This window comes from Pararge aegeria, chromosome 26 (assembly GCF_905163445.1).
Source record: "Pararge aegeria chromosome 26, ilParAegt1.1, whole genome shotgun sequence".
Taxonomy (NCBI): domain Eukaryota; kingdom Metazoa; phylum Arthropoda; class Insecta; order Lepidoptera; family Nymphalidae; genus Pararge; species Pararge aegeria.
Window position 1 is genome coordinate 2,807,801 of NC_053205.1, and position 14,750 is coordinate 2,822,550.

Sequence of the window (14,750 nt, forward strand, 5' to 3'; positions counted from 1 at the left end):
AACACGCCTTTGAGAATATTAACTCTTGGACATGCAGTTTTCCTCTCGATGTTTTCCTTCACCGTTGAAGCAAGTGATATTTTAATTGTTTAGAACGCGCATAACTTAGAAAAGTTAGAGGTGTGTGCTGGGATTCGAACTCCGCCTCCCGAAAGGGAGGTCGAAGTCCCACCTGGGTTACCCACCATTTTGACTACACGGTAATACCGTGTACTCAAATTATACAATTAGATATATTTTCTAAGGGCTATATATATATATATATATATATATATATATAACTTTTTGAAGTTATACTTCTTCTCACAATGAGAAGGGGTTAAGGCCGTATTCAGTGTAAATCGTTAGGCGATTTTTGTTTTGTGTGTGTACAAGTAGCTCGTCCGCGTAAGTACTACCAGTACCGCCATGCTTATTTTTGATTCAAAGCATTGGCTATGTTTCGGTCTTAAGATCGTGGTAGCCGGTGTGAGTACAGGCACCTGAGGATTAACACCTACGCCTCAGGTTGATCACACAGAGTGACACTGCATAGGAATTGTTGTTTTTTTATAGGCGATGGGTTTCCGCTTCCCATTGAATGGGTCATCTATATCGTCCGTTAAAAAAAAAAATTGATTGTCTGTAAAGTCGGCTTACTGACGATAGTTGAACATGACAACGTCGTAAGAAAATACTGATGGAATGGTTGCATTTTTCAAAAGAAAATTTTAATTTTATTTGTTTGATAGATATTATCGTTGCTATAAACAATTGACACCACATTCACTTTTCACTGCACTTCATCCTTGCCGAAAACATATAAATGTATTATTGTATAGAAGCTGTCAACGCGGACGCATCGCTCACTCAAGTAGGAGAGAGACAGGTGTCGAACGCGGAGGCCGACTGTGCCTCTGTCGCTCGTTCCGCGCTCTCGCTTGCACATCAAGCCTTGAATGGAACGCCTCAGAGCGAGGTAACGCCGCATGCGTCATGTTTTTTCGTGCGTGCAGCCGGCTCCATCGAATTATAAGACGTCACGTCAAAAAAATTAAAAACACATGATAAAAATTAAAGTACCTATTTATTTTTCATAGTAACTTGGAAACGTATGTAACAGTCATTTTATAAAGTGGGTAAATAATCAAACATTTGATTAATAACCAATGTTCATTACATGGAATTGGTGGGTATCCCTACTAATATTATAAATGTCTCGTGAAACTTTGTACACGTATTCTTGGAAGTGTTATAGGATACTTTTTATCCCGACATTAAGCTCGGTTCCTTTGGGAGAGGGGATGAGTGTTATTGAGGTTATAATATGTGTTTAATTTTGCCGAAACTGTGGTTAGAGATAGAGGACAGAACTCCTCAGCGGACAGCAGCAAACCTATCGTTTAAGGCTTAGCGATACTTAATAACTTAATTTTTTTTAGATCTACAACTAAATTTAATGCCACATCAAAAAAACAAAATCAAACGCAGACGAAGTCGCAGGCAACAGCTTGTCTTAATATATATACGACTGCATTATCGATAAAACTCCAGTCCTACATGGACTCGAACGATGCAAAGATACCTCCCGGTGTCTTAGTCGTTTATGACGTAATTAGTCATAGTATCTTGCTAGCTTCTTCTCGATAGAATCTGCCTTTCAAACCGGTGGTAGAGTCACTACAAACAGACATACTTGGCGTTTCAAAAGTGCTTATATTAGGCAGACTTGAAATAAATGAATTTTAAACGACACCAGCGGATTTGTCGGCACGTGTGTAGAGGGTTTAAATCAGGCCACAAACGTATGTGAACTCGTAATCCTTCGGTTTAGTAGTTATGCGGTTTTAACGATAGTAATCTTTATCAAGTTATTGATAAGAAATATCTTTATAGTGAATCGCTCGCTTTTCATTGGTTAGTCATACATATGACCCTTTTCCGACGTACCTACTTCAAAAGACGTAAACATTTTGAAGGAAATTGTTTTTTTTTGGCCTAGCTCAAAAAACGCCTTTGAAACGCCTTGTCTGTCTGTTTGTAGTGACAAAAATAAGCCGGCAAGAATAGCACTTGGCCAGCATGATGGACTACAACCCAAAACCTTTTCATTCTGAGAGATAGATGACCGGTAATAGGTTGTTAAAAACATTTTTTCGACGTAGTACCTATTCGTATTAGTAAATTTGAAGTCGTGTAATAAACTGCTGAAATTAATATTATCGTTACAAATGTACGTATTATGTATTAGCTGAGGGTTCGTTTCAGTAAAAGTAAAATGTAAGAAAAAATAGAGATGTTTTCGACCGCATGGACGGTATCAGAATCAATCTCAACGTTAATCTCAGATATAGGAATCCATTAGTGAATTATAAGACAACACTGAACAAAGACTTTCTACTAAAGAATCGAGTCCTCGCGGTATTAGTTCTACACAATCGGTAATCTACCTACCTATCCATTGACCTGAACATTTGACACACAACACAACATTGACGTGTAACATTCACCAATTACATTCATTTTAAATATTCTAAATGAACGGTCCACTGCGAATTATAAATTATAATGTAAACAAATGATAAACGACTAAGACACCGGGAGGTATCTTTGCATCGTTCGAGTGTATGTAGGACTGGAGTGTATCTTTTTGCTTTTTCGGAAGGACACTTGCCGATAACCACCTAAGGGGTTGCTACGGCGTCACCGGGGGAGTGGGGCGAGCGCGAAAGCTCGCCATGAGAAGAGCCCCAGGGCTCGACGACATCGGGGGGAGTATGGGAGACGTCGACCCGAGGGTGCCTCCTGCGAGGACTCGGACCTCGGCTCGGTTCGACGTTAATCTGACTGTTGGTGGACTTTTGGACTAATCATTGTTTAGTCCGAACGCCCCCGTGACCGTGGTATGAATCCACGTCCGCATGACGTCAGAAATCGGGGCCCTCGTCTTCGCCGGCGAAGACGCTGTGTATGTTGCGTGTGTGTGTGTTGTTGGGACACGTTGTCGGTAGTTATTTTATCGCCAGGGTCGTCAAGGACATGCTTCGGACGTCGCCGCTTAAGCTCGACGTCGGGGACGGGGGTGTAAGTGGACGCCTCGACCACTAGGGGTTGGGGTGTCGGACTGCATTTTCAAAGTAGGTCTTTGATAATGATGGAGTGTATCGATAATGCAGTCGTATTTATATCGAAATACCCACCACCTCAATGTCATGAACATTGATTGTTAATCGAATATAATTTTAATTGTTTCTTGAAAACTATCTATTATTAGGATTTAAATTTAACTAGCATTATAATTTCCACTTCTTTGTTATTTTTTTCAATTTAATCTTGTTTTTGAACGAGACGATCGGTTGTCATTCTCCGATTGGTTAACGTCGGTAGACGCATAACGTCGGGAACCAATCAAATTGCTTGGATCTTACCTGGACGGCTATGAGTTTTGGCGGGAAATTGGGTTTTCTTCTTGGCGGGTTGGATCGTTCTTTAGAGAGTTATGAAGTGAATTGCGAGGTTGTAAAACGATAAGTTCATATTGTCATAGTTTATAAAGTAAATTAATAAAGTGATATTTGTATGGTATGTTTATTTGCATCTTTTCGTGGCCTCGTAGCTATCCTACTACAGTTCTACTGGTACACACACCCACACGCATACTCACACCCTCACGCATACTCACAAACACGCACGCGAATTACTTTACACTTTAAATATATTGTAATGTCATTTTTCTTTAATGTTCATTTTTTAGTTAACTTAATTTCTTCTGTTAAGATGTCTATTATTTTTAATATCAACACAAATATTTTTGTTTGTATACCTACCCTCGTTTTTATGTTTATTTCTTGTTATGGAAGAGCGGTGTCTTCTGACACAGAGGTAGTAATACTACCCTAAAAAGAAGGCTCCAGCCATTAGTGTTTAAAGTAATTTTATTTACCCAAATAAACTATTTTTATTTTATTTATTTTAGTTCTAATACTAACTAAATAATAATTATTAGCGTATTTGTAAAAATCCTAATCAATTTAATAAAATATCTGGCAAATATGAATTTATAGTTATCGAAAGTTTAATTGTTTACCCGTTTAATTGTGTGCCTTTTGGAGTAGACTTTGGGACAGTGGGGTCCGGAGGCAAGAGCCCTTTTCAAAGAATTATCGTAAAGGGTTATTCGAGTCTACCGGTGATCCTAGAGCGGGCAGTTAACTTGTCCAACGAATTAGTTTGGCCATCCAAAGAGGCAATGCTGCCAGCATCTTAAGAACTGTGCCTCGCTGCGTTGGTTTCGAGGACGTTTTAGATTTTATTTAGTTTCAAATAGTTTATTTTAGGTTATATTTATAAAACAATTAATATTAATTAACAAAATATGATAAATTGTTTACCCACTTTATAAATTAACTGTATCTCAATATTTTGGTTAGTTTTCGTTTAAAGTTTGTTTTCAATTATTTGTAATCTATTTATATATATATAAAAAAGAAAGTTGTGTTAGTTACACCATTTATAACTCAAGAACGGCTGGACCAATGATATTAGATTTTTTGGATTCCTCTTAGACTGGAATAGGATAAAAAAAAAAAAAAACAATCCGCGGTACGAAGTTCGCGGGACAGCTAGTGTTAGAAAAATATTATTGTTGCAAAAAGAAAATCTCATTCTATTGTGTTTGTTTTTATTTATTTTATGGCACTTTTTTTCATTTTATTTATTTTTTAATCATACTTAACGCTAGAAATAAATGAAAAAAATATTTATATTATAAGAAAAATTGGAGTAGGTACACGACATCTGATGAGAAAATTCAAATTCGAGCCTGTCTTTTTGTTGTGGACACCACCGGTTGGGAAGGCAAATTCTAGATTCAAATTTCATTTATTTGAAGTAGGCGTAATATATGCACTATTTAAACGTCAAATCTGTCTATTCGATAATAGCAGGCGTTACTTTGCGGAAATCCATGATATATTATGAAAATTAAGCTTAATTTGCTACAGTCCGCGAAAAGCAGAAAAATCTGTATGGTGTAATTTATAATTTCTTCAATCCTTACACTCCACACCAAACAGATCTTCGATATATACCAGGATCTGGTGATCTACGCGAAGACGCTTACTATTAGAACAGCGTGGCTTTATTTAAAGATTATTTGGTGATTTTTTTCCAGTTTCCTTCCACTTCCATGAACATTTATTTGTACTCTATTTACCCCAAGGTAAATAGAGTACAAAAATAAATGTAAAACGTCATAATATTGACAATACTGACGTAAATAGGCCCGTTTACCTTACTTTTGGGTTTCTGACTTTACATACATCATGGGGGGAAAGACACAAAATGCTATAAGCGGAAAATCTGGTTTATAGCGTATTTGCCTGCTACTTTTAACCGAGTTAATAAAAAGGAGAAGGTTCTCGATTCGGCTGTAAGTTATTTTTTTTTTGGTATGTTTGTATTATTATTAGAGGGAAAAATAAACTTGCATTGGAATATAATAGACTGCATAATTCAAATTCAAAATTCATTTATTTCAAGTAGGCCCTAGTTAATAAGCACTTGTGGAACGTCAAGTCAGTCTGTTTGTAGTGACTCTACCACCGGTTCGGAAGGCAGATTCCACTAAGAAGAGTCGGCAAGAAACTCAGCAGATTGCGGCATAAAATAAGTAATTCATTTAAAGGAAATTGTATACAATTTTATCAATAAACTACCAGTTGATATCTTGGTGATGTCTCATAAAAAGTTCAAAGTTTGTATTAAACGTAAGCTTATAGAAAACTCCCATTATAGTATTAAAGACTACGTCAATGATAAAAATGCTTGCGTGTAAATTATTGCTCCAACCCGGTTGCTTCTTTAATAGTTTTAAATGACAATGTGTGATGGTGATGACGGAATAAAACTAGCTATGTTTGTTGCGGGCTTCTTCTTAGACCAGAGCGCCTTTGGTACCCTCGTTTCTTTAGTTTTAAGTTGACGAATTTAGTTATCGCCATCAACTCACTTCTATGTCATATTTTACATGTAATGTACGCATCAAAAGTGCCATCTATGTGCCTATTTGAATAAAGGAATATTTGACTTTGATTTGACTTTGATGCGCCAGTTATGAACCGATTATGATTCTTTTCTTTTTTTTGATTGTTGTGTCTTACCATGCGAAGATCTAAAGGGATCCTGGAAAACTCTTCAAATAGTGTAGCTACACCCAATTTTAGTATATTTAACATTTATTGGTGCTGGTGGTAGCTTCCAAAGCTTTAATTCTAACAAATTCTTGACAGGGACAATTCTTGTTTGTTGTTTAATGTCAATGGCTAAACGTTTTTGGGAGAATTATTCGTGGATGCGAGTTTGAAATAAAATCAAAATGGCGGACGCTAGGTAAGCCAGGCTCAATGCAAACATCTTCATTGCCCTTCGCCTGATTTTCGCGGATAAAAGCCAATTAAGTTAAACGTTAATTGCATAAAATATAGTCAAGAGGTTTAACCGACTTGTAAAATAAATAGTTTTGTGATAACCATCATATTTGCATAGTATATATCTTATTTAGATAAAGAAGGTCAACCCGTGCATAGATCAACACAAACGAATCGAGACAAGTACGGAAAATTTATACAAATAAAGACAATACATGTCAGTCTGTGACTTAAACATTTTTTGTTTAAGTTTGCGATTATCATTACATAGCAGTACAAAATTTTATTTCGTCTCGGGAACTCCTTACTGATTATGGCAGCCTAGTACTTTTTTAGGGCAGTCCTATGTTATATCTACGATATAAAATCGAATACTTATAAGGCTAACTCGATTAAAAGCCGCGATGGCTCAGTGATTAGATCGCGTTGATATCCAAGTTAAGCCTCATCAAATCAACCGGTTGACGTCCACTGCTGGACATAGGGCGTTCCAAACCAAACGATCCTGGGGCGCTTGTATCCAGCGGCTCCCCGTGACTCGTTTGATGTCGTCTGTCCACCTGGTTGGGGGTCGACCAACGCTGCGTTTACCGGTGCGGGATTGCCACTCCAACACCTTGGGACCCCAACGTCCATCGGTTCTCCGAGCTATGTGCTCCGCCCATTACCACTTCAGCTTCGCGACTCGTTGAGCTATGTCGGTAACTTTAGATCTTCTAATAGAATCCTTTGAGGTCCTTTATTGACGACCTCCGTGGCGCGACGGTGAGCGCTATGAATTAAAGTAGGAGGTGCCGGATTCGATTTGGGAATTTATTATTTATGAATTTTCTCTCGTCTGGTCTGGTGGGAGGCTAGTTACCACCCTACCCTTTTTTTAATATACTACGACAATACATCGCCATCTAGCCCCAAAGTAAGCGTAGCTTGTGTTATGGGTACTGAGATGACTGATGAATATTTTTATGAATAATATACATATAAATATTTAGATAGATAGATAAACGCCCAGACATTGAAAAACATTCGTGATCGTCACACAAACACTTTCCAGCTGTGGGAATCGAACCCACAAAACCGGATCACTGTCCACTAAGCTAGGAAGTTAAAGATACATAACTTAAAAAAGGTACGTTCCACCCTTTTTCGCCCTTACCCAAAAGTGACGCCGAAGTATTAACTTCTAAGCTATCACCGCTTCGTGATATATCGAATAACTTCTCAGAAATCCTACGCGGACGAAGTAGCTAGGAAACGCTAGTATACTCATCTCTCACCAGTGATAATAATAATATACAATTTAATTGCTCAGCTCATTAGGAAGGTCCGAGGTTCGAATGCATGCGAACATCGTGAATTAATCCTTCCATTTGGATGTTTATACAAATCTTTATTAATTATTTTAGTAGCTAGAACATTTTATCTATTTATATATAAATTTATAGCTGTTGCCCGCGACTTCGTCTGCGTTTGATTTTGTTTTTAAAGTATTCAGTATCGTTAAGCCTTAAATGAGTATAGTAGTATATATATATGTATATCATGTGACTGTCAATTAATTAAAGACAAATAATTTGCAATAAAATAAAATTGCGACTATCATTAAAGATCTAAGCTATCCTATCTCTTAAGTTGGAGCAGACTGCTCACGGTGTGCCAATTTAATTTAAAATCGGTTAAGTAGTTTACGAGTCCATCGCGGACAAACATCGTGACAGGAGATTTATATATATTAAGATATATTTAGTCATAATTAATAGACATCTTGTTACGCAACGAGGAAATCCGTAGAACCAAGGTCACCGACATAACTCAAAGGATAAGCAAGTTGAAGTGGCAGTGAGCGCAGTGGCGTGCACAGAGGGTATGCACAGGGTACGCAGATGAATGAATGAATGAATGAATGAATGAATGAATACACTTTTATTGTACACCAAAGAAAAAATTTAGTTACAGAGATATAAATACATATCAAGAAAGTACAATTTGGCGGCCTTATCGCTACATAGCGATTTCTTCCAGGCAACCAATGGCGTAAAAGGAAAAAACATAGAAAATAGGTAGGTTGTGCAATAAATAAGATGGTATAAAATTAAACAAATCTCCAGTACGAGTTATAAAAAACTTAAGGATAGGCGTTGTAAGAGTTACAAAAAGCCTACCCTACCCTTAAGTATTTATAACTCGTACTGGATATTCTCTTAATTTTATACCACTTGCATACCCTCTATGCACGCCACCGAGTGGGCGGGCAATGTCTGTCTTAGGACCGATGGCCGTTGGGGCAGACGCGTTCTGGAGTGGAGACCGCGAATCGGTAAGCGCAGTTTGGGACGACCTCTAGCCCGCCAGATAGAACACCTTGAAAAGGTGGCTGGAAGTGGCTCGATGAGAAAGGCGGAAGACCGTGTGTGGTGGCGCGCTCTTGGAAAGGCGTATGTTCAGCAGTGGACGCTTCAGAACTGCTGATCACGATGAATAGACCTGATGTTTAGTATAAACAATCGCATATAAACCGAGCAACTCCTCTCAACCAAGCAACTGAGGTGTAGGTGTTAAATCTCGCGTTCCTGCAATTCCACCGGCAACCGAGCCCTTTAGACCGAAACACAATGCAACAATGCTTCTTGTCGGCATAAATAATGGTGATAGTACTTCCCCGGGCGAGCTCTGTCACAATAAGCTCTAGGACTACTACTCAAAAACATGTCATACTACAAACTATACACACACACACAAACACACAGACAAAGTATTTATAACTAGTACTGGAGACCTCGTAGTTCGTACTACATCCGCGGGAAGTGGATGGGTGGTGTCAACTGTACTCTGATCGTCACTAGACGGCATAGAATAGGAATATAATAATGACATACATATTTGAGGAGAAGAATCCCTACGCCATGCCTTACGCGTCTGAGATGCTTAGGAAGACCTGGAATGTTATAGGAGCATTACCAATCGTAAATGACCGTCCCGGGGTCGTACTCCACTTCCACGTATTGCATTGCCAATCGTAAATGACCTTTCGGGCCGAGTCTCAGCACGCACCTCTAACAGTTCCAAGTTTAAATGCGTTTTAAGCAATCAAACTAAACTTGATTTTACGATGAATAAAACTGCATGACCGGGAGTTCTCCATGATCTCAAATGAATGTGAAGCCCACCAATCCGCCCTGGGACAGTGTGGCGGACTACGGCCTAAACGCTTCTCATTTCGACGGCCGACTGGCGCAGTGGGCAGCGAACCTGCTTTCTGAGTCGTGGCCGTGGGTTCGATTCCCACAACTGGAAAATGTTTGTGTGATAAACATGAATGTTTTTCAGTGTCTGGGTGTTTATCTGTATATTATAAGTATTTCTGTGTATTATATTCATAACAATATTAATCAGCTGCCTTAGTACCCATAACACAAGCTACGCTTACTTTGGGGCTAGGTGGCGATGTGTGTACTGTCGTAATATATTTATTTATTTATTAAAAAAAAAAAAAAAAAAAAAAAATTGTATGAGGAAACCAATGACTTGTAACGGGCCGGTAATGGATTGATATGATGATAAGTTATTTCCCCCTCATTCAACATTACTTAGAATCTTAAAAAAAAAGTTAAGAGGACGCACCTAACAGCATCACTGCTCGGTGACCGGGGCCTCCAAGAGGCTGCGAGTGGGCATATCAGCACGACACGTCACCGACAGTCCATGTTTCGAGCTGCAATATAAACATACATAAAATTTAGTAACAGTGCAGGTATATGGCGAATTAGCCTATCTATAATTTTTATCCATACACGACCGTCGCGGGAACCCAATAGGGGACAATAGTGCACGAAAAACGACCTAGCGTTATGAAAATAGGGGTCTCTCGGCCAACACAATATAGGATAGCTAAGTTTCAAATTATTATAATAAAACCTTTTTATATTAATATTAAAATAAACCCTTGCAGTAACTAAACACCTAGGGCTTCCCACTGTACATCCACTGGACAGATTAGCATAGGGATATTAAGAGCGCTTTTACAATAAGACCTTTATAGTTGGAATCCAACGAGAATACCAACATAATCCAGGATAGCTAAATTTCAAATTATTATAATAAAACCTTTTTATATTAATATTAAAATAAACCCTTGCAGTAACTAAACACCTAGGGCTTCCCACTGTACATCCACTGGACAGATTAGCATAGGGATATTAAGAGCGCTTTTACAATAAGACCTTTATAGTTGGAATCCAACGAGAATACCAACATAATCCAGGATAGCTAAATTTCAAATTATTATAATAAAACCTTTTTATATTTATATTAAAATAAACCCTTGCAGTAACTAAACACCTAGGGCTTCTCACAGTACATCCACTGGACAGATTAGCATAGGGATATTAAGAGCGCTTTTACAATAAGACCTTTATAGTTGGAATCCAATGAGAATACCAACATAATCCAGGATAGCTAAATTTCAAATTATTATAATAAAACTTTTTTATATTAATATTAAAATAAACCCTTGCCATAAATAAACACCTAGGACTTCCCAGAGCCACTGTACATGAGCTGGACAGATTAGCATAGAGAAATTAACAGTGCTTTTACAATAAGACCTTTATAGTTGGAATCAATGAGAATACCAACACAATACAGAATAGCTAAATTTCATATTTATTAAAATAAACCATTGCCATTAATAAACACCTAGGACTTCCCAGAGTCACTGTACATCAGCTGGACAGATTAGCATAGATAAATTAACTGTCCTTTACAGTTGGAATCCAATGAGAATACCAACACAATACAGAATAGCTAAATTTAAAATTTATTAAAATAAACCCTTGCTATAAATAAACACCTAGGACTTCCCAGAGTCACTGTACATCAGCTGGACAGATTAGCATAGGGATATTAACAGTGCGTCTACAATAAGACCTTTATAGTTGGAATCCAATGAGAATACCAACACAATACAGGATAGCTAAATTTCAAATTTATCATAATAAATCCTTTTTACATTAACATTATTATAATAAATTCTTTGTAACATAAACCAATGAAGTTTCCACAACTTAGTTACACATAAACGATAACATTAACTACATAATGATATTCTGACAAAATATACAGAGACTGCCAGACAATGCTTTAGTAATTCATAACAAACAATTAAGTCTAACACAACAAAGTGTATGACATTGAATGACAATGAAGAACCAAAACATGACACCTAAAGATCTAGACAAATCTATACACAATGCGTAACAGAATTATGAAGTACTTTTGTAGGGTGCATGAGTATATATGATTTAATATTTTTCCATACCAACTAATTCAAAACATTCTTAATGGTTACTTATTACAACTCTAGTGAAGATAAGCAATCAATCGAAGCATATGTAACAAAGGGACCTGATTATACTTTTACATTTGATTTTCGGGCTGTTAAAAACTATGGCAAAAACTATGGTTAATTCAAAAACTATTAGCGTTTCCGATTCACAGATAAGTCTCAGAGACATTAAATTATGTACCTTGATATCCTCTAAAATATTATTTCGGTTTTCATTTATATGTTGTATATGAATAAGCAAAACTAACACACGTAAAACAGATGGTTTAGGCAAACCAAGTACGCCCAGGCCGAGGAACAGAAGAAGAAGTAAAACTAAGTGGGAAACGGTGTTAAGTTAGTTGTGGCTAAGTTTGTTGTGGGCTCTTCTTAGACCAGGGCGCGTTTGGAACCGTTGTAGCTTTAGGTTTAAGTTGGCGAACAAAGTTATCACCATTCCCTTACAATTATGTAAACATGTATGTTCATAAGTGCCTGTGATAGGCGTATGTGAATAAAGAAATTTTGTATTTGAATTTAATAGCCGTTTGGTTGAATTCAAATACAAAATTCCTTTATTTGTAGTAGGCCAAGTTTATCTGTCTGTTTGAAAAGCTATTTAGGTAGCTAGGACTTTGGCCTTATTTGACGAGAGCAGAGTTTGAACTTCTAACTTTTCTAGTTTCTGTGTGTTTGATGCATTTAAAATATCACTTGCTTGAAGCAAGCAGTGAAGGAAAACATTGTGATGAAACCTGCATGCCTGAGTCTTCTCAAAGGTGTGTGGATTCCACCAATCCACACCAGGCCAGCGTGGTGGACTACTGCCAAAACCCTTCTCATGTGTGGGAGACCCATGTGTTGGCTGGTAATGGATTGATATGATAAAAGTATCCCTATTTTGAAGTAACTGCCTCCTATTAAGTTCATGTGACTTATTCATAGGTGATAGTCTAGTTTAGATTAAGACTTCCGCACCCCAATTAAATATCCCTTGCTTTGAAGGTCAAGGAAACCTATTTTTTTTTAGTTATAACTATAGATGCGCCAAATATTCATTTGGTATTCAGTTTTCGGCACACACAGCCTCTTTTCCACTATCTGTCTACGGCCAAATTATTCAGCTTTGTTGCAAAATATTAATTATTATTCAGTAATTACAAGGAAGAAATTGCCAGCTTGAAAATACTTGAATCGTGAGCTTTAACGATTATTATCACATGAAAGTGATAAACTGGACCCAATTGTTATTTCAGTCAACAACGAATACATGTGACCTTGGTATGCGTAGATTATTTTTTTAATATTGTGTAGATAGCATTGATAATTATCTATCACATGAGCTGTATTTATTGGGTTTTGGGTCTACATTTATTAATTCCTTTCATGATTAATTTACGACATCTTTCAACAAATAATATTGTTACATTAGTTAATGTTTGTGAAGTAATTAAACTCATACAGATAAGGTACATACTGTATTTTAGTTTGCAAGAAACACATTTTTATTACAGTTAAAAAACCATTTTTTTTAGAAACTTTTACAGAAAGCTCAAATATGCTTTTCGTAATTTTATCGTGAAATATAAAATACGGCATTTAACTCATTGTGAATAAACACTCTTTTAATAAGAGAAAAAAGTATGTTTAGAAAGTATGTTTAACCCAAAAAATTGCAAAGAAAAACCTTAGTTATTTAATAAAATTGTTTTTAAAAATATAAAACGAAGTAAAATATGATCGCTTTACGAATTTATCATCCAAGAAACCCGCGGAATTAATAAGTTTACAAATAGGGAGTTATGAATGACAAAGTGTGTAAAAGAGTCAAAGGAAACCGGTTTAGCTTTATATTCACCGTTGTACGATCATTTTTGACAATACACGTAAACATAATAATATAGTAAGCGCGACGAACCGATCATATATTCTCGTAAGACTACTTTTTATATTGCACAAAAAATCGTTGAAAAACTAACAACAATATGATTGTTCGTAAATTGCACGATGAGGTAACAACTAAACTAGCTTAACAAGTAATACAAGTACGAAATAATTGCACAGTTCCGCGTAAATGATCAAGAAAAGTGGGACGTTGAATCGCCTAGACGTCGCAACTCGCAACCTACTAAAATAAATAATTCAAGCGATTGTCTCACGTAACTGTTGAAATAACTAAAATATATTTAAATAACTTACCAAAAGCAGTTTTAAAGAAGTCCACTTTCAACAAAATGGAGTTAATCGCTGTGAAATTATTGTGAAAATTGAAATTTTTTGGTAAAAACGTGACGTACAGTGATCGGTCTTACCACAGACGACATACATTTCATTTTATCAAAACTGTAATGCTGCTAATGTCAACTTGACAACAAAAATAATACATGTTCAGAAATCACTGGTGTTTGCAATTTGCGGACTGCAGGTTATAACTTTCTTTTTGTAAAAATAAACTTTTTATTTGAAAAGCGTAGTTTTGATTTTTTTTTTATTTCAATGTAATGGATATATAAGCTCGAAAACGAATTAACCGCCTTAGACAATCTTTTTTAGCTACAGATCGTCATTCTCCGCGAGTACATCAAAGGCTATATTTTATTTATTACTTAATTTAACATAAATTATATGCAAAAGCCGGCCATAAAAGTAATTATTTATTTACTGGTGTGTGCAAGTAATAATAAGATTTCAGTCTGAAAAAAAGGATATAGTTTATAAGACAAGTCAGAAGAAAAAGGGATAACTAGTTGATTTATCCACATCCGCTGACAAAATAATTACAGACGCCGATGAAGCAGTACTTCATCGGATAGTAGGACTTAAAAAAGTGGAAAATGATTAAAAATTAATAGGTGCTTTCAATCGCTACCATTGTTTGCAAATCTCATTTACCTTACCCTTTATATAAGTTATCTGCATGGACAGGTTGCTCTTTTATCTGAGTAGTATATATAATAAAATATATAGTGAAATATAAAAAAAATCGCATAACCCTTTAGCGTATGTTCGCGTAGATATTA

The 14,750-nt window shown here is 36.5% G+C and overlaps 1 protein-coding gene across 2 annotated transcripts in view; it reads right to left on the reverse strand.

Annotated features, from left to right (window-relative positions):
- LOC120635096 (pantothenate kinase 3) overlaps positions 1-14,047 on the reverse strand; it is a 55,938-nt gene extending 41,891 nt beyond the window's left edge. For both annotated transcript variants that reach the window (XM_039906013.1, XM_039906012.1), the window contains exons 1-2: positions 13,930-14,047; positions 10,029-10,119 (exon numbers count right to left, since the gene is read on the reverse strand). The gene's annotated coding sequence lies outside the window, so the exon portion shown is untranslated. The remainder of the gene's footprint in view (positions 1-10,028; positions 10,120-13,929) is intronic.
- Positions 14,048-14,750: the final 703 nt, after the last annotated feature.